The 20277-nt window shown below is 48.7% G+C and overlaps 1 protein-coding gene across 48 annotated transcripts in view; it reads left to right on the top strand.

Moving 5' to 3' along the window:
- LOC105465213 (aspartic peptidase retroviral like 1) overlaps positions 1–20277 on the top strand; it is a 147433-nt gene that overhangs the window by 108215 nt on the left and 18941 nt on the right. For 33 of the 48 annotated variants that reach the window (XR_011611878.1, XR_011611876.1, XR_011611872.1 and 30 more), the window contains one exon: positions 2410–9757. The exons of 3 other annotated variants lie outside the window; for them this stretch is intronic. The gene's annotated coding sequence lies outside the window, so the exon portion shown is untranslated. 12 more of the 48 variants (XR_011611841.1, XR_011611843.1, XR_011611840.1 and 9 more) reach the window with 5 other exon arrangements.

Raw genomic sequence — 20277 nt, 5'->3', positions numbered from 1 at the left:
GGCACGATTTCAGCTCACTGAAACCTCTGCCTCCTGAGTTCAAGTGATTCTCCTGCCTTAGCCTGCTGAGTAGCCGGGATTACAGGCATGCTCTACCACACCGGCTAGTTTTCGTATTTTTGTAGTAGAGACGAGGTTTCACCATGTTGGCCAGACTTGTGTTGAACTCCTGAGCTCAAGTGATCTGCCCTCCTTGGCCTCCCAAAGTGCTGGGATTACAGGCATTGTTTCTGTCTTTATGTCAGTTTCAGGGATACTTCTTCTGCTACAGAATTTATATTAATATATTCACACAAACTATCTCAATACTTTAGTGTTTTATTTTTTTTTAATTTAAATCTTAATGTAGCTAGGCACAGTGGTGTGCACCTAGAGTCTCAGCTACCTGGGAGGCTGAGGCAGGAGGAATGCTTGAGCCTAGGAGCTGAAGGCTGTAGTGCATCGCGATTGCACCTGTGACTAGCCACTGCATTCCAGCCTGGGCTAGGTGAAACCCTGTTTCCAAAAAATAAAATAAATATTAATCTAGATGGAATCTGTAGTATTTTTGTGAATTGTGAAAGTTAAGGAGTTAACTCACTGTCATTGACCTCCACCTGGGGCAGCCCCCAGCCCCTGGCCCAAAGACAGTCCTGTGGGCCCTCAGAGTCCCTGTGTTGCTGCTGCTGTTACTGCTGTGGCTTCTGACCTGTGCCTGACTGCCGTCAAGCCCACTGTGTTGGGGTTTCCTGTCAGTTGTGCCCGGGGCCCTGCCTCCAGTCAGTGCCCTCTCCCAGACTGGTTTCTTTCGAGCATTTCCTGTGGGTTAGCTCTGGGGATCTTTTCCTAGCCTATTCTTACCTGTGTTATTGCCAGAAAGAATTCTTCACAGTTGCTAGTATTTTTATGGCCTTTCCCCAGTTTCTTTAGCAGATGCATATTTTTCTCTGTTTCAGATTTGCTAGGTTCTTTTTTAAGTGACTTTTTAAAGGCCTTTTCTCATTGGAGAATAACAAACATGAAGTCACAAATCCTAAGCATACATCTCAGTGAATTTTTACATATATATTCACTATATCCCCACGACCCTGATCAAGAGACTTCTTTTAGCGTTAAGAAGCTATTGGTAGGAGGTTGGGTGGAGAGGGAAATCATAAATGTGTCCCCAAACTGCTTTTTTTTTTTTTTCCTAGAACTATCAGGAAATGGTGTGAGGAGGGGAGCCATGTATGAATTTTGGCTTTATGAAGGGGTATGGAGAGCACAGCGGTTAGAAGTCAGGCTGGTCATAAGTTGGTCCTGCCCTTCACTAGCCATGGGACTTTCTATGCCTCAGTTTCAACAACTGTAAAATGGGAGTAGAAGACAGCTCCTGCCTCATAGAGTTGTCATAAAGATTACATGAGGCAGTGCACGTAAGTGCACAAAAAAATGTCAATTGTTTCTCTTGTTGTTAATAACAACGAGGAAGAGGCGGCTGTAGCCGTGGTTCTTAACTAGGAGTATGTGTCAGAATCACCTGGGGCACTTTTGCAAAAATACACACGCTTGACCCGGCCAGATAACTGAGTCAGGATCTAGATTTTAAGCGCCTCCCCAGGTCATTCTGTTGCTCATCTGTGGTTCAGTGCCACCGGGCTGGAGGTGGCCATGACTGGAAGCAGTGAAGTCAGCAGGCGGCTCCTGCCAGAGAGCAGGTGTGGCAGGAGGAGGCCACAGGTGGGGCAGGGCTGGTGAGAAGGAGAGCAGGGCTGACTTGAGGCAGATGGGAGAGGTGGCCAAGACGTGACTTTGCACAGGGGAGGGAGGAAGGAGGAGAAGCCCAGGGTGACTCACAGGTGCTGACTTGGATGAGGGTGGTGGAGCATGAGCCAGGGTAGGGACTACAGGAAGAGAAGTGGTGGGGGCAGGGCACAGAGATTGTCACAATTGCTTTTGGGCTCCTGGTGAGGATAAGTTAGTATTTCGATCTCTAGGCCTAGGTCAGTACTATGGTTCTGGGAGGTGTTGGTGTGGAGGAGATGGATAAAGCCATGGGCTTGGTCTTTGAGTAAAATGTGGAGGGCAGAGGAGAGCCAAATTCACAAGCATCCTCCTCTGCAAAGGCCTGCATCCATTTTTTTTTTTTTTAAATAGACTGGGTCTTGCTCTGTCACCCAGGCTAGAGTGCAGTGGTGTGATCATAGCTCACTGTAGCTTTCAACTTCTGGGTTCAAGCCATCCTTCTGCCTTAACTTTCCAAAGTGTTGGAACTATAGGTATGAGCCCCACACCCAGCTTCTTTGTGTGTCCACTTCTTATTCTGCCTTACCTAGAAATAGAGAAGAGCTTGTTTCTCATGTAATAACCCCTGCTGAGGACTGTTGGAAAATAAACTGTCCCCTCATCTGAAGATGAATACTAACTTTGGGTCATTTTCTTTCTTCACAGGTCACACAGTTTTCCACACTCCTTGATGGAGGTGCTTAAACCCTATCCATCAGCATTCTTGGACAGCATCTCTGGTTAGGGACAGTATCTGACCGTCTGACATCCCTGCACCCCCCATACTGTCAGCCTCAGGTGGATGGTTTCCTTAGATGGTGGCTTTCTTTGGACCTTTGATATCAACCAGTTACTATTTGGTAAGAACTTAAGTCATTCCAGTGCCTCTCTCAGAAGCATTTGCATTTAGAATTTCAGGTGTCATAGAAATAACGAAAGATGTTGCATTCCTGAGGGAATGAATAAATTATTTATTTCCTTGTTCTAGAACATCATTGCCCACTAGAATTTTCCATGATGATAGTAATGTTCTCTGTGCTGTTCCATGCAGTAACTGCTGGCCACATGTGGCTGTTGAACATTTGAGATGTGTCCAGTGTGACTGAAGAACTGGATTTTTTCATTTTAATGAATTAAAATTGATTTTTTTTTTGAGACAAGGTCTTACTCTGTCATCCACACTGGAGTGCAGTGCTGTGATCATGGCTCATTGCAGCTTTGACCTCCTGGGCTCACGTAATTCTCCCACCTCAGCCTCCCAAGTAGCTGGGACCACAGGTGTGTGCCACCACACCTAGCTAATTTTTTTTTTTTTTTTTTTGAGAGACGGGGGTCTCCCTATATTGCCCAAGCTGATCTCAAACTCCTGGGCTCAAGTGATCCTTCCTTGGCATCCCAAAGTGCTGGGATTACAGGGGTGAACCTCCACATCCCACCTTAAAATTGTAATTTAAACTGAAAAATGGAAAGCAGGCACTATGAAGTTGTATTCTCTGGGTCGGTGAGAGCTAGGGATGTTAGGCCTGATACCCCACCTGACTGCTCCACTACCAAGTGCTCCCCAGAGGGATTTGGAATAAAGGAGGAGGAGGCCTTGGTTCTTAACTAAGGATGATTCTAACCATCTACAAAAGCAGGCATCAAGTAGAAGATTACTTGGCTGTTTCCACATTGAAACCAAATGAGCTTTCTTTCTCCCTTCCAACCCTGGACTCAGCCCTCATTCTGCCTGCATGAGAAGGCGGTGTCCAGTACTGCTCCTCCCAGGCCTTTCCAGGCTTCCTTCTTCCAGCTCTTCCCACCTTGGGACCATTGTTCCTGTCCTCCCTTCTGCCCTGCGTCCCTCTCCCTGCTCCCACCACAGCAAGCCCCACCTCCTCCAAGAAGGCTTCCCAGACTCCTCTGTCCCTTCCAGGTGAGGCTAATTCTAGGGCCCTGAACAAATTCCATTTGGCTTCCCAGCTGGGGGTGAGGTGGCAGGGATGGGTCTCAGGAAGATCAGCTGCAGGATGGATGTGCATGTAACCACTTGTTTCTGACTTCTTTGACCACTGCTCATGGTGAGAAAGATATCTCCTGTCCCAACCAGGACACACCTCAATGTATGGATACATAACACTGAAGCAAAAGTTTTTTTTTTTTTTTTGAGACGGAGTCTCACTCTGTCACCCAGGCTGGAGTGCAGTGGCACAATCTCGGCTCACTGCAAGCTCTGCCTCCCGGTTCACACCATTCTCCTGCCTCAGCCTCCCGAGTAGCTGGGACTACAGGCGCCCGCCACCACGCCCGGGTAATTTTTTTTTTGTATTTTTAGTAGAGATGGGGTTTCACTGTGTTAGCCAGGATGGTCTCGATCTCCTGACCTCGTGATCCGCCCGCCTCGGCCTCCAAAAGTGCTGGGATTACAGGTGTGAGCCACTGTGCCCAGCTGCAAAAGTTTTGTCAAAATAATATTCACCCTGACTACATGTGATGCACTTGGATATTCTGTTTATTTTATTTATTTATTTATTTATTTATTTATTTATTTATTTATTTATTTCCGTCTCGCTCTGTTGCCCAGGCTGGAGTGCAGTGGCACCATCTTGGCTCAAGCAAGCCCCGCCTCCCAGGTTCACACCATTCTCCTGCCTCAGCCTCCTGAGTAGCTGGGACTACAGGTGCCCGCCACCATGCCCGGCTAATTTTTTTTTTGTATCTTTAATAGAGACGGGGTTTCACCATGTTAGTCAGGATGGTCTTGATCTCCTGACCTCGTGATCCGCCCGCCTCCCAACGTGCTGGGATTACCACCCCTGTCCTATTCTGTTTATTTTTTAAAGAGAAAGGCTGGTTGTGACCCACTAAATTGATTTCATGACCCAGTAGCAAGTCACAACCCACTGAGTGAGCAATACAGAGTGAGACCCTGGCTGCATCTTCGCCCCAGCTGTGACAGCCAGCCCTGCCTGACTCAGAGCAGCTCCAAACACAGCCCAGGATGCCCGTTACTGTACTGCCCACACGCTGCACCCTGGGTTCCTTGAAGAGCTAGCACATGAGCTAGCTCATCCAGGTGGTCTCCCTGAGGGGCCCTGCTCTTTTCACAGACTCTCACTGCTCCATTGGTCGTGCTGTAAAATGGCCATGGCCACGGAACCTGTGTCAGGAGATTGAAATCTATAGAACACACAAGACACCAAAGAGAAGGATGCCAGGTCAGAGTCAGGGACACAGGCTGCACATCTCATCTCTCTTGATCTCATTCCTCTTAATGGGACCTCTCAGGTCTAGGGGTCTCACAACGCTGCTCATCTAGCAGGGCTACACATAACAAATAGAAGCAGAGCAAGCCCTGGAGCTCCTGCCTGATAGTGTCACGACGACAGAAACATCTTACCAATCAGAGGACCATGAGAAATAGATTCAAGGAGCATTCCATGTGCAAGTGAGTCTTGGCCCCATCTGCCTTTGGATTTTAGCCGTGAACTGGAATGTATTGGAAACAAGACCCTAAGAAATAGCTAAATCAAAATCCCTGCGTTTGAACCAAGTGCCTTATTTCTCTGTGGGCCTCAAGCTTCGCTGACATCTGTGGAGCACACTGTCCTAACAGGAGTGCTGTCTGATTTTCCAGCTCTCTGCAAAAGAAACAGCCTGGAAGGGTGGCTGGTGGAAAGTGGTTTTTAGAGAGAGACTTGTAGAAAACAGGAAAGTGAAGGCTGTAAGGAAGGCTGTAATTAAACAGCACATAGAAACACAATCACATTATTGTCCCATTCCATAGGGATAACGATGACCACTTCAGTGGAAAAAGGAGAGGTTTAAGGTTTAAGGTTTAGGGACTATGGGCCCCCTTTTAGGAAGATTTTTCTTTTCATAGTGGTTAAAATAGTGTTTTGGCAATTCACGTTTCATTTTCAGAAAATGTAATTGATGGGAACCTCAGTGACTCTGGATGAATAAGATGCTGTTGAGTGGCTCTGACTCGGGCCGGCTGTGCTTCTCACAGGACCTTGGAGACTGAGGCCACTGTGATTTCAGGTTCAGGGTGCAAGTCCTCTCCACACAGCCCTAGTTGGCTTCACAGCTGAAAATGTCTCCCTTACTGTTGGACCCCTTTGTTCACCTGCATGAGTTTGTGAATAAATCCTTTCCAGTCTGAAAGCTTGCTGATACTTAGAGACAGGTATGGAGAGAGGACTCTGAGCTGGACACTCCCTGGGGATGGCAGGCTTGGTGGGATGGCCTAAATAGCCATGGGACAGGACACAGCAACTCAGATTTGGGCTAGGGGTGCAGTTTGGGGAGCAGTGGTGGAGGCGTAGGCTGGCATGGGCTTAAGGACAAATTCTGCCCTCTTCACTACATGGCCCAAGCCAGGGCAGCCCACTCGCTGAGGCAGGCTGCGCCCAGTGTCTGTGTCTTTGGTAGCCTGATTCTTCCCCGCTCCCTGGCCATGTGGTCCCCAGATCTGCTTCTGTGAATCACCCTGGGTGATTGCAGGGGTGCTTCAATCAGTGAGGGGATCTCAAAGAAAAGCCAGGTATTTCTTAGATAAGGATTCTTAGATAAGGATGACTTATTCCTCACCATCTGAGAAAGTAACGGTCTAGTAGAAGGCAGGGGGGCCCGGGACTCTGTCACCTCACCAGGAGGTCTCTGTCTTGACAATAGATTACTACGTTATGCACGTGTAATGCATTGCACATCCTATTGTTGACATTTTGCAAATCTAATTTAATTACAAAATGATGAAACCATTTCTCCCAAAGCGGGGAGAATAACATGAAATCACAATAATAACCTAAAATAACAATATCAAAGTTCTAGGAAAAGATTTTAGACAAGCCACTCTGTGACATGTCCCCAAGGCCAGAGTGAAGTAGGGCTTGATCAAAGTGGTGGTCTCAACAAGCTCCCTAAAGGAATTCTTTTTTCAGTGGGATTAGAATAATGTGAGGAGTAGAGGAAAACCTGCCAGGCATAAGCATTCCACCGAGTGGAAATTAGATTCTGATGATGAAATCGCAAATGATTTTAATGGGGAGGAAGGGGGCAGGCAGCAGCCAAGGAGGACAGATGAGTGTAGGTTTTCAGTGAACCTGCTGGGGTTTCACACTGCTTGATGCCTTGGCTGTGATATACCTCGGGTGTGTCAGAATGTCCAGAAGGACCAAAGTCTAGAATTAGCAGCGATTTTAAAGGAATCCTGGTCAGCACCAAAGTTGTTTGTTTGCTTCCTTATTGGTCTGTTTGGAGCAAGAGGATGGACAAGGCAGCGACTCCCCTCAGCTAGGGGAAGACGCAGAGTAGAGAGAACAATAAGTACCCAGTTCCCATTTTGTTTCTAACTGTACCTCCCTTGAGAATAGTCCTCACACTGGGAGGAAAAAAAAAGGTGGAACAAAGATCATTAAGAGTGAAATGAAGCCCCTAACAGTAGAGAAAATGTAAAATAGAGCTCCCTCAACTCTATCCTAGAAAACAACCCACTTGTCACGTTCCCCATAGGTGGTCACATTCCCCGCAGGTGGTCACGTTCCCCACGGGTGGTCATCCAGGTTGGCCAGAGCCCCCAAAGCAGCACTTCTGGGGAGAGGTGGCATGACCAGAGACAAATCCATTTATTAGTCCTAGATTTCAAGACAGAGAAGAGAAACTTGCTCAGCAATGTTTTTTTTTTTTTAAATCCCTGCAGTGGCTCACGCCTGTAATCCCAGCACTTTGGGAGGCTGAGGTGGGTGGATCATTTGAGGTCAGGAGTTCAAGATCAGCCAGGCCAACATGGTGAAACCCTATCTCTAATATAAATACAAAAATTAGCTGGGCATGGTGGCAGGGGCCTGTAATCCCAGCTACTTGGGAGGCTGAGGAATGAGAATCACTTGAACCCAGGAGGTGGAGGTTGCAGTGAGCCAAGATCTTGCCATTGCACTCCAGCCTGGACAATAGAGTGAGACTCCGTTTCAAAAAAATAAAAATAAAAACAAAAATAAAAAGGGCAAACCAAGACACTGGGGTTCAAGCCCTGCCTCTGTCACTTTGTGTGACCTTTGGCAAGGTACTTAAGCTCTCTGCGCCTCAGTGCCTTCATTAAAAATGAGGATCATGGCAACAGGACACACCTGTGAGGATTTCCGTGAAGGTTAAAAGAGTTAAATGAAGTTTCTTAGCACTGTGGCCACACCCATGGCAAAGGCCATGTGCTGAATAGTTGCTGCAACTGTCATTGTCACCATCATCATCATCACCGCCGATTCAAAATGCAGTTACTGAACCCTGTCTATGTGCCAGGGGAGTAAAGACCAGTAGGGTGGGTCCCCACCTTCCAGAAGTCATGACCCAGCGTAGAAGGCACAGAATTGTCACATGCAGAGATGGGTTAGGGGCAGCACAGGGTGTGGTCACATCACCTGGGTGGGACCCAGGAAGGCTCCCAGGGGTGGCAGGCCAGGGCCTCTGAAACAATGACGTGGCTCAGAAGCATTTCAGCATCTTGTTGTCCCGTGCTCATCAGGCTGTTTACTCTGGGGGTGGCTGTGCACTCAGTGCCCCCTCCACGCCCCAAATGAGCGCCGGGACTGGCCAGGACTGGCAGGGCTGGCTGGGCAGTTCCAAGGGCTCAGGGATCCACCCCAGGGCCTCCTGGGCACAGCTGGGGCCCACAGCCCCCCATTCCTGGGCCTTAGGGCCTGAACACTGAGGCCCCCCGTGTACATGCACCCCCTCTGTGCCAAGCACCGTGTTGTGGTATGCTGTGGTGTTGTGTCTGATCCTGGGAGATGGGTGGTGTCAGGGTTATTCTCATTTTACAGCTAAGAAAACAGGCTGGGACATTAAATGTCTTATAAAAGGCCCAGCCAGGACTTGGAGCCAAGGTTTCCAATGCCAAAATCAGGTGCCGTTTCCATATACCACCCTGGGCAAGACCAGAGGTGAGTCAGCCGAGAACCCTGCCCTCCAGGAGGAGATGGAGCCAGAAATCTGATAACTGACCCTCCAGCCCAGAGGAAGGGTGGCAGGGCTGTGAGAGCCCTGCCCTCTGGGCCCTATCCCCTGCCCATGCAGATTCTTGCAAAGTGGCCCCTGCCTGCTCACTCTTCATGGAAGCGTCTCTCAGTCAGTGATTGTTTTAGAGAAGGAAGGCAATGGTTTAGGAAAAAAAAAAAAGTTCTTTAGTGGTGGCAGCATTTTTTTCAAATAAAATTTTATCAGAATACGTTTAAAATTGGTAACAGGAGAGCTGTTCTGGGTACAGAGAGTGAGAGGAACCTGTTTGTGACCTCAGGCTTCCTGACCCCTCCCACCCTACTCCAGACTATTCTGCAGAACCCCATGTTGACCCCTGCTTTGAGGTGGCAGAGTTAACACCACTCTTCATTATAAGCTCTTATCTGGGGCAACTCAGAAGAACATAAGTTCCATGGGGAAGGTTTTTGTTTGTTTCTAATTGTGGTAAAATATATATAACATAAAATTGACTATTTTAACGGTTTTTGAGTGTATAATTCAGTGACATTAAGTATATTTACAACATCATGTAACCATCAACACCATTCCTCTTCAGAACTTCTTCATCTTCCCAAACTGAAACCCTCTACCCACTCAACACTAACTCCCACTACCCACTAAACATTTCCCTCCCTGCACCTCTGGCAACCACCACTCTACTTTCTGTCTCTATGAACTTAACTACTCTAGATACCTTATGTAAGTAGAATCATAGAGTATTTGTCCTTTTATGTCTAGTTCTTTCACTTAGCATAATGTTTTCAAGATTCATCCATGTTGTAGCATGTGTCAGAACTTCATTCCTTTTTACGGCTGAATAATATTCCATTGTGTAACTGTACCACATGTTCATCTGTTCAGCCATGCGTGGGCGCTTGGGTTGTTTCTTCCTTTCAGCTATTGCAAACCAATAATGCTGCTGTGAACATGGGTGTGCAAATATTTGTTTGAATCCCTGCTTGCAGTTCTTTTGGGTCTATACCTAAATAAGTGAAATTGCTGCATCATATGGTAATTCTATGTTTAACTTCTTGGGGAACCACCATATCATTTTCCACAGTGGCTGTATACCACTTTACATACCCACTGGCAATGCACACAGGTTCCAGTTTCTCCACATTCTCCCCAGTGTGGCAGAAGTTTTAAATCTCTTCGTCATAGTGTACCCCCAGAGACTAGGGCAGTGCCTGGCACATTGTAGGTGCTTGATAAGTATTTGTTGGATGAATGAATGGGAGGCCTTGGCCTCAGAGCAGCTGTACCTGGGAACTCTGCTACCTGAAGGTGGCACCCAGTCAGTAAGTGTCCTACCTACACGGGGTCCCAAGACCTTCCCATTCCAGTCCCTGTTCAGCTCTGAGACAATCATTTATTTGTTATTTATTTATTTATTGAAACAGGGTTTCACTGTGGTGCAGGCTGGAGTGCAGTGGCAAGATCATAGCTCCCTATAGCCTCGAACTCCTGGGCTCAAGTGATCTTCCCACCTCAGCCTCCCAAGTAGCTGGGACTACAGGCATGTGCCGCCTGGCTAAATTTTTTTTTTTTTGGTAGAGATGAGATCTCACTTTGTTGCCCATGCTGGTCTAGAGCTCCTGGCCTCAAGTGATCCTCCTGCCTTGGCCTTCCAAAGCCCTGGGTTTACAGATGTGAGCCACCACCCCGAGCCGAATGTAAAAGTCCATCCAGGGCAAAGATAAGAGTCAAGAGGCCCAGAAGAATGGGACTGAAGTGTCAGGGGCCAAGGACAGCCCACCGTGGGTTTCCTGTGATCCTGGGGCTTGGCTACTTGGACCAGGGGTGAGGGATAGGGGAAGGGAGACAGGAGATGCTGAGAAGGACATAGCCTTGGGGAACATCGCGGCTTCTGTGCCTGGTGCTGCAGTGAAGGAACCAGGAGGGGCTGGCAATTGGCCTAGGGGTTTGCTGTGTTTCAGAACTCCTCCTCCCAGTGCCTTCTCCTCACTCAGGCCAGACTTCTCACCCATTCCCACCCCTGCATCTTCGTTCCGGCTGTTCCCTGATCCCTTCCCCAGGAGCAGCATTCCTACTTCTTCTCCTTTCTTCCTAACCCAAGGTGGCTCATTTCTCAAAGCCCAGAGGAAGGTGCACATCCTCTGCAGGGCTTTCTCCACAGTTCTAAGCCCCCTCTCTGCCAGGCCTCAGACCCCACAAGGCAAGAGTGGGGTGGACAGCATTGCACAGTATGTGCTGTGTACTGTGCGACAGGATGCCTCTTCAGCTCCAGCCAGAGCAGGCTGAGAATCTGCCCACTAAGTGGCCTCCCAGTCCTCTCCCACTCTCCTGGCGCACAGTGAGAGGTGTGCACAGCTGGAACCCCAAATGGTGTCCCAGTGGGTGTGATCAAAGCAGACACAGCAAGGTGACGCCTGGCCCAGCAAGATAGCAGTGAGGGCCCCCCAGAAAGGGATCTTAAGGTTCTCTTGCCCCCCACCATCTGGATTAAAGGGTCCCCAGGTCCTGAAGAGGAACTGGGACTGCTGTCAGAACTCAGGGCAGCGCCTGTGGTCTGCTTCATGGCTGAGGGTCTGGGAAGTTGTCATTCCACTTCCAGTGTGGGCTCCCTCCTGCTCAGCCCTGCTGGGCTGGGGACACAGACCTGAGTTATAGAGCCTTTGTAGGTGTCGCCACATGGATGTGCTGGTTTGGGATGCCTTGACCTACCCCAGAGGGCAGCCCCTCATGAGCAGATTCCGTTCTGGGCACACTTGTGTGTCTCTGGGTGAGGGGAGTGCTCACTGCTGCCTTCTCAGCTGCTGAGCAGAGGGGCTGCTGGGGAGGACCGTTCCCCCCATTAGCTAAACTACCCACCGCCACATGTCCTGGGCCTCATGTAGATAGAGTTGCCCGTGCAGGAAGCAGGCTCAGCTATGAATCTACCTGAGGGCAGAGCTTTCTGCACTTGTCTTTTGATTGGGATTCATGTTAAATGCCTTGCTTGCTCCTGGGCAGGCATCTATGGATGGGGACATCTGTGTACCACTTGACAGTCTGCCAGGCCCCCTACTCTGAGTCTCCATAGGTCAAGGATGACTGCTTCCTTCTCTGAGGTATTCCCCCGGTCCCGACGGTGAGTTTTTATTACTGCTTGCCACATAGTCTGTGTTTTAAGTCTGGCCATTCCAAATTTCCCCTCCAAATTTGATGAGCAGTCTGCCCACTGTGATTGCACAATGCCGAGACGGGTGAGCAGAAACAGTTGTGCTTATGTAGGTGCATGGTTCTTTGTGATTTCTGCGGCTAACACTGCCATCTGCTTCATGTCCAGGGCTGGGTTCCATGTCTGTCTGAGATCTCGACCACCTTGTCTACAGCAGTTTGTGACCCAAGGTAGTAATTGCTTAATTGTCTACTAGGTTCGTGGCTTTCAGGGGCCAGAAAGTTGTATTCATCTTTCTATCCCGGACCTGCACAGGAAGTCAGTGGCCCATATGCATTTGTTGAATGGAAGGAATTTTAAACTTCTTGAAGTTTCCCTTTCTTACCAATTCTATATCTCAGCCCAGCCCGGAGCTGAGCCCATAACAGGGCTGATGGGTTGGCCAATGGATGGGACTGCTGAAAAGTTTCCTAAGTCAAAAGTGGATTTTGATCCCCAAGGACACAAAGAAACCCAAAGGCTTGACTCAACCAAGTATCTGGAGTGCCTGTTGGTGAAAGGCCAGGCCCCATCACATGTGAGCCATGATCATGGGGCCATGGGAAGGGGGTTTGGTGAGATGGGAAGAATGTGCATCATGAAACAAGGAAAGGACTTGGCGTGAACCAATGGCGATCAGGTGCCAGGAAATGAGGAGTGTGGCTAACTCAGAAATCTGTCCCTGAGGTCTGATTCCAAAAGAAAGAGAAAAAAGGGAAGAAAGGAAAGAAGGGAAGGAGAGAAGGAAGGAAGGAAGAGAGGGAAGAGCAAAGAAAAGAAGGAGAGAGCGCGTAGGTTTGGAAGCTAGATAAAGCTGGACCTGACAGGAGTTCAAGACCAGCCTGGCCAACAAGGTGAAGACCCGTCTCTACTAAAGATACAAAAAATTAGCTGGGTATGGTGGTGGGCGCCAGCAATCCCAGCTGCTTGGGAGGCTGAGGCAGGAGAATCACTTGAACCTGGGAGGCGGAGGTTGCAGTGAGCCAAGATTGCACCATTGCACTCCAGCCTGGATGACAGGGCAAGACTCCATCTCAAAAAAAAAAAAAAAAAAAAAAGCTGGACCTGAATCCCCTTTCTATCTCTTTTAAATGTGGCTCTCTAGACACGATCTCTATCTCTATGTCCTAGTTGCTGCATCTGTACAAGAAGAATCAGATTAATGTATATGATGTGTCCCACACTATTCTCGGCACAGGGTAGAACTCAGTGTATTTATGCTGCAAATAATGGGGATTATTGTTACCATAGCTCAGGTTTTGCATGAGGTGTCGTTTGGATTTAATGAACTTAAGCCAAAAAGAGCATTTATTTAAAAACTTCTGGCCGGGCATGGTGGCTCACGCCTGTAATCCCAGCACTTTGGGAGGCTCAGGCAGGTAGATCACCTGAGGTCAGGAATTTGAGACCAGCCTGGCCAACAGGGTGAAACCTTGTCTCTACTAAAAATACAAAAATTAGCTGGGTGTGGTGGTGCACGCCTGTAATCCCAGCTACTCAGGAGGCTAAGGCAGGAGAATTGCTTAAACCTGGAAGGTGGAAGTTTCAGTGAGCTGAGATTGCACCACTGCACTCCAGTGGTGGGCAACAGAGTGAGACTCTGTCTCAAATAAAAATAAAAATGAAAATAAAACTTCCTAGTTCATAGAGTTGGAGTTGAATCCCAAGACCTCAGGAATGCTGGGAAAGGAGGGACTGGGGTTTCAGGAATAGGAAGACTGCCGCTGGGCAGATGCGGTGCCAGCCTCCTTGTGTGACCTCCAGGTTCAAATCTCTAAGACAGTCTTACTGGCTGGCTGGGATCCTGTGCTGACAGCCCCACCGGGACCATGATGGAACTGCGGGAGACGTAGTTCCCCCTCAGAAAAGTGAGGTGCTGTCCAGAAGAAGGGAAGCAGAAGTTGCTGGACAAGCATAACTGTTGACCACCGCACATGAGAATCCCCCACCTTCCCACCTCCACGCCAGTGCCTGCTTAGGCCCTCCGGGTCAGCCCTCATGCACAGAACTGTGTAATAACTGTTCCCCCACCCTCCCCCATTCCTCAAATTCCTCCACCAATTTTAATTTCAACACACCATCTCCCTGCCTGCCGCACCCAGCCCAGCCCAGCCCAGCCTAGCCGGGCCTGAGCAGGAGGTGGCAGCTTTGCCCAAAGGGCTGCCCTGCTCTGAGGCCTCCTGCCTTCTGGTCCCTCCCTGAGAATCCCAGGCCAAATCCTCACCTGCTCTTCACAGAATTCCCTATGCCCTAGGAAACAGAACTCAGGCCAGTGCTGAAATCCCCATTTGCTTCTTCCTACTTCTGCCTTTTCAAAACCAGCTCTTCTTTTTACTTCGCTCTTGGCCAAATCCTGCAAAAATGTGTTCATGGGGAGGCCACTAGGAGACCTTCAGCATTGAGTACAAGAGGCTCCAATGAGAGGAAGACAGAAATACCCAGGGTTCCAGCCAGGCACGGTGGCTCATGCCTGGAATCCCAGCACTTTGGGAGGCCGCAGTGGGCAGATTGCCTGAGCTCAGGAGTTCAAGACCGACCTGGCCAACATGGTGAAACCCTGTCTCTACTAAAGATACAAGAATTAGCCAGGTGTGGTGGTGCACACCTGTAATCCCAGCTACTTGAGAGGCTGGAGCAGGAGAATCACTTGAACCTGGGAGATGGAGGTTGCAGTGAGCCAAGATCACACCACTGCACTCCAGCCTGGGTGACAGGGCAAGACTCCGTCTCAAAAAAATAAAGAAATGCTGAGGGTTCCAGAGGCCCCCACAGGGTGAGGAGAGGGGCCCACCTGCCAGCCTTGCCAGCCCTTTCTGATCCAGGGTTCTGACACAGCAATGGCATCTGCTCAGGGCATCTTAAAGGGCTTTCAGGTCTGAGGGGCCACACTTCAGAGGCCTGAGGTTTCGTGGTGACCAGCTGCAGGCCTGAGAAGTGGGGGAAGCAGCCCCCAGGACTGCCCAGCCTGCATGACTCTGTCTTCCCTGCTCTGCTTGATGACTCCTAGCGTCCAGTGTCCTCCTGTCCTCACCCAGATGCATCTGTTCCATGAGGCGCTGCTTGCTGCCAACCTCTCCCTTTCTCTTTTCTTTAGTAAAGCTGGTACCTCATGTGCCTCCTCCCCTTTCAGCTACCCATATGGCTAGAAAGCTCTGATCAATTAATTTCCACATAAGTGGTCAATTTAAAAATCTTAGAAAACTTATTTTTTGAGACAGGGTCTTGCTCTGTCACCCAGGCTGGAATGCAATGACTGGATCACAACTCATTCCAGCCTTGAACTTCTGGGCTTGAGTGATCCTCTCACCTCAGCCTCCCAAGTAGCTGGGTCAACAGGCATGTGCCAAGGGGCCTGGCTATTTTTTTTAAAATTTTTTTAATTTTTAGTAGGGATGAGGTCTCTCTCTCTTGCCCAGGCTGGTCTCAAACTCCTGGGCTCAAATGATCCTCCTTTACAGGCGTGAGCCACCACGCTTAGCCTCAATAAAAGAGATTTAATCACAGAGTGTCCACTTCAAAGGGTAGCTCTGAAGAGTAGATCCCTGTTGTAAGGCCTCCTGATCATTGCAGCTCTTGTCCCTAAGGGATGGATGGATGGATGGATGGATGGATGGATGGATGGATGGATAGATGAGAGGGAGGGAGAGAGGAAGGTACTCACAGGGAGAGATTTGCAGTTAAGATCACTTCCTCAGGGCCCCTTCCATCTTGCAGATGGCCACCTGCTCTGCCTACATAGACCTGGCTCTGGGGGTACAGGCAACTGGGCTCTACCAACCTGTGCATCATTTAAAAGTAGAGCAAATAGCCAGGCATGGTGGTTCACGCCTGTAATCCTAGCACTTTGAGAGACCAAGGCGGGCAGATCACTTAAGGTCAGGAGTTCAAGACCAGCCTGGCCGACATGATGAAACCTCATCTCTACTAAAAATACAAAATAATTAGCCGAGCATTGTGGCATGTGCCTGTAAACCCAGCTACTCAAGGCTGAGGCTTGAACCCAGGAGGCGGAGGTTGCAGTGAGCTGAGATCACGCCACTGCACTCCAGCCTGGGTAACAGAGCAAGACTCCATCTCAAAATAAACAAACACCATTTTTTCCTGATTAAAAACATATTTCTTTGTGTAAAAATTTATAAATGCATTTAGAAGAAAATATGATTCACTCTAATTATATGATCCATTTGTAACTATTAATATATAGTACATAGTTTAAAAAATTTTTATTGAGCTTAAAGTGTATCTAGTTTTGTGTCCTAATTATTTCACTTAACCTTCTATTATAAGCATTTGCCACATCAATAAATATTATAATGTAATACTTTCTGGTCACATTTTATCATCATTAGATGCAGCATAATTTACTTAATCTACTTACTGTTCTTGGACATGTAGATAATTTTCATATTTTTTTGTGATTATCACAAGTGGTGCAATATTCTTGTAAGTAAAGGATGGCCTTTCTCTGATCTATTTCTCTGATAAGTTTTAGATAAAATCTGAGAAGTGAAATTCTGGGTAAAAGAATGTGAACTTTAAAAACAACTTTTTATTTTAAAATAATTTTAGGCCAGGTGCAATGGCTCACGCTTGTAATCCCAGCACTCTGGAAGGCCAAGGTGGGCAGATCATCTGAAGTCAGGAGTTTGAGACCAGCCTGGCCAAAATGGAGAAACCCCATCTCTACCAAAAATACAAAAATTAGCTGGGCGTGGTGGCGGGTGCCTGTAATCCCAACTACTCAGGAGGCTGAGGCTGGAGAATCACTTGAATCCAGGAAGGGGAGATTGCAGTGAGCTGAGATATCTCCATTGCACTCCGGCCTAGGCGACAAGAGCGAAACTCCGTCTTAAATAAGTAAATAAATAAATAAAAAAAATAATTTTAGATTTATAGAAAGTTGCAAAGATAGTAGAGAGAGTTCCCATATATCTTTTATCCAGCTTCCTCTAACGTTCCTATCTTACCTAACCAGGGTACATTTGCTAAAACTAATAAACTAATATTGGTATGATACTGTTAAGTAAACTCCAGATATTTTGGGATTTCACTCATTTTTTTTCCATGAATGTCCTTTACTGGGATACATTCCAAGATAGCATGTTGTATTTAGGGTGTGAATATTTGTGAGGCTTCTTAGATAAATACACACATACACACATATGTATATATGTGTGTGCATGTATACATGAAAATTATATAAATGTATATTCCCACAAATAGCATTGATTGCAGGGGATGAGAAAAAGACTTTGCCAACTTAAAAGAGAAACAGCGATAATAACAATGTGACTTTAATGGGCATTAATTCATTGCTAATGAGTTTACGGATTTTTTCATCTGTTTGGTGGCCAGTCGGTTTTCTTTGTTTTTGATTTCTCAGTCACCTACAGGAATTTTTGTCAGTGTTTAGATCTTTAGCTTCCACTCCAGGTGACACACAGCCAGAGTCAGGTGAGCATCTAGAAGCTGTGACTGGTACTGCATCCTACTAAGTCACTGAAGGGGCCATGGGGGAAGGCAGGCTGCCCACATGCTCCCTGTACAGACTTGGTTTCTCCCTCAGAGGCCTGCCCAGGGCGGTGGAACTCACAATGAGGCTCCCTGCTTGCTAGGGCAGGCCAGTGGCAGGGAGAAAACTCATTCTATTCTGAGCCCTAGTTTTTTCATCCATTAAACGGGCACAATTTAGGCCTGTTCAGGTACTGGATGGATGGTCGTGAAGTCACCGTGTAAAGCATCGTACAAGTGGGTGATGGTGGTGTAGAGAGCAGTGTGGTGAAGGGGACCGAGCAATGCCTCATGTGGAGAGCGTGGAGCTCAGTCCACCAACCCAGGTGGCAGGAAACGTTCCTGAAATCAACTCAGTTCCAACTCTGAGCTCCCATGGTGCCTGAGGAGGCGGAAACTTCATCTTGGTCATTATTAGGCCCCATCCAGTGAGGGTCACCCCAGAATCCAGGAGGCTGCCCAGAAATGTGGGCATGCAAGGGGCCTGTCACTCTCAAGGGCCTCATGAGGCTGAGACTCTGCCCCCAGGCCATTTTGGGGGCCTTTGTGCCCAGTTTGAGGGGGGTCCCATGTCCAGGGCTGGCCTCCTCACCTCTGTGTCCTGCCCCTCCCAGAGAGACATAGTACAGGCCTCTGCCCTCTTCCCAGTCCCCAGTTCCTCCTCCCCTCTGCATTCTCATTTTCTCCCAAGACTCTTCCCTGAGAGTCTACAAGGAGCCCAGATACTGGAACAAAGAGGCAAAGGAGAGAAGGGCCTGGGGTGGCTTCTACCTGGTCCTGAAACTCAAACGTCCCTGGCTGGGTGCGGTGGCTCACGCCTATAATCCCAGCACTTTGGGAGGCTGAGACAGGTGGATCATGACGTCAAGAGATTGAGACCATCCTGGCCAACATGGTGAAACCCCATCTCTACTGAAAATACAAAAATTAACTGTGTATGGTGGTGCGCACATGTAGTCCCAGCTACTCAGGAGGCTGAGGCAGGAGAATCACTTGAATCTGGGAGGCGGAGGTTGCAGTGAGGTGAGATCGCACCACTGCACTCCAGCCTGGTGACAGAATGAGACTCTGTCTCAAAAAAACAAAAACAAACAAACAACATGTCTCCTGCAGCAGGGACACCCAAAAGAGGACAGGTCCAAGACCACCTTGGAATGGGAGGAGGAGGAAAAATGCAACCATTGAAACACACATGAGTATCCAAGGAAATAATCTGGCCACACGGAGAAGAAATACGAAGAAGATACAGCCTCTTGTCCAAATGGCACAGACCTGCCGTGTGGCCTCTGACAAGTCACTCATCGTCTAGGAGTTTACTCAGTTGTGCAATGAAGGGGAAGGTTCTATGACCTCTGAAGCAGCCTGGCTCTCCTGTCCACGGGCTGCTACCACCTCGGAGGGCGCGAGGTTTGCTTCCGGTGTTCGGGGCCTTTCCCAGTCACTGCCTCACCAGGACACCCTCACCCATGTCAAGCTGGGAAAGGGCTTTCTTAACCTTGTCATGCCTTGCTGTGGCCTGTGGTTGGTGTAATCTTTGAGGGCTTTTGTAGCTCTGCCTAATCATCAGGGTGAATGGGAGCTAGCTCTGGGTTTGACCTAAGGCCCTGATGCGTTATCTCCTTTAATCCACATAACTGCTTGATGGGCTGGGCTTGTTGTTTTCATTTTATGAAGGGGAAAATGGGGCCCAAAGTTGTTTTCCCACAGTGGCCTGGTGGGTGAGGCAGCGCTGATCCCATTCTCAGACTGAGCTCCCTGGCCCTCCGGGTTGTGTCCCCTCTGTGGGGCAACAATCCAGGGATGAGTGTGTGACCATGCTCAGAACCAGCCTGGGAAAACTTTCCCCAAGGAGACTCCCCCAGAGGCCTGGAGGGGTGGAGAGAGTGTTGGGAGAGCACAGAGCCCCTGGGAAAGAGGCTTCTCTGGGAGCTGGAGCAAGCATTTCTCAGAGTGCTGGGATCACTGGCTGGCCTTAAGGCCCAAGACTGCCAGCATGCCCGCCCTGCAGAGAGTTGTAGCCAGAAACAGGCACCTGGCCAGTTGCATTTGTGCAAAGGAAGCCCATGGAGCCCCAGCCTGCTTCCTTTATGGGCTGGGGCAGGGTAAGGGATATCTGAGTTTGAATTTAGTGTCTGGGGGATCCATACCCACACTTGTCATTCACCACCCAAGGGCAGGGACCCACTTCTGGGGCTCATGACCTAGAGGACGGGCCAGACAGCCTGGAATGATACAACTCAGGGTGACACCAACAGGTCCCACTGGCCACCTTGTCACCTCCTTTTCTTCACTCCTCTAGAGTTACTCTTTTAATTTCCACCTTGTGGCCCTCCAAAGATGCATTCCACCCAACTTTCCGATTGAACTTGTGGGGAAATGGTACTTTCTGTATCCAAATCTTAGCTGAAACCAGATTTGGGGTTATATTGACTGAAAAATCATTTGGCGGCCGGGCACGGTGGCTCAAGCCTGTAATCCCAGCACTTTGGGAGGCCGAGACGGGCGGATCACGAGGTCAGGAGATCGAGACCATCCTGGCTAACACGGTGAAACCCCGTCTCTACTAAAAAGTACAAAAAACTAGCCGGGCGAGGTGGCGAGCGCCTGTAGTCCCAGCTACTTGGGAGGCTGAGCCAGGAGAATGGCGTAAACCCGGGAGGCGGAGCTTGCAGTGAGCAGAGATCCGGCCACCGCACCCCAGCCTGGGTGACAGAGCGAGACTCCGTCTCAAAAAAAAAAAAAATCATTTGGCGCCACTTTTCATTTGTATTTATTAGGCCCCTCCTAGGTGGTAATGGGCCAGGTAGAGTGAGAGTACAGTAGAAACCCAAGACATGAAATTATACAAGAAGGTCAACCTTCATTTTACA

The sequence above is a fragment of the Macaca nemestrina genome, chromosome 13 (genome assembly GCF_043159975.1).
Source record: "Macaca nemestrina isolate mMacNem1 chromosome 13, mMacNem.hap1, whole genome shotgun sequence".
In the NCBI taxonomy this organism is placed as follows: Eukaryota; Metazoa; Chordata; class Mammalia; order Primates; family Cercopithecidae; genus Macaca; species Macaca nemestrina.
This window is presented reverse-complemented; position numbering and strand designations above follow the sequence as displayed.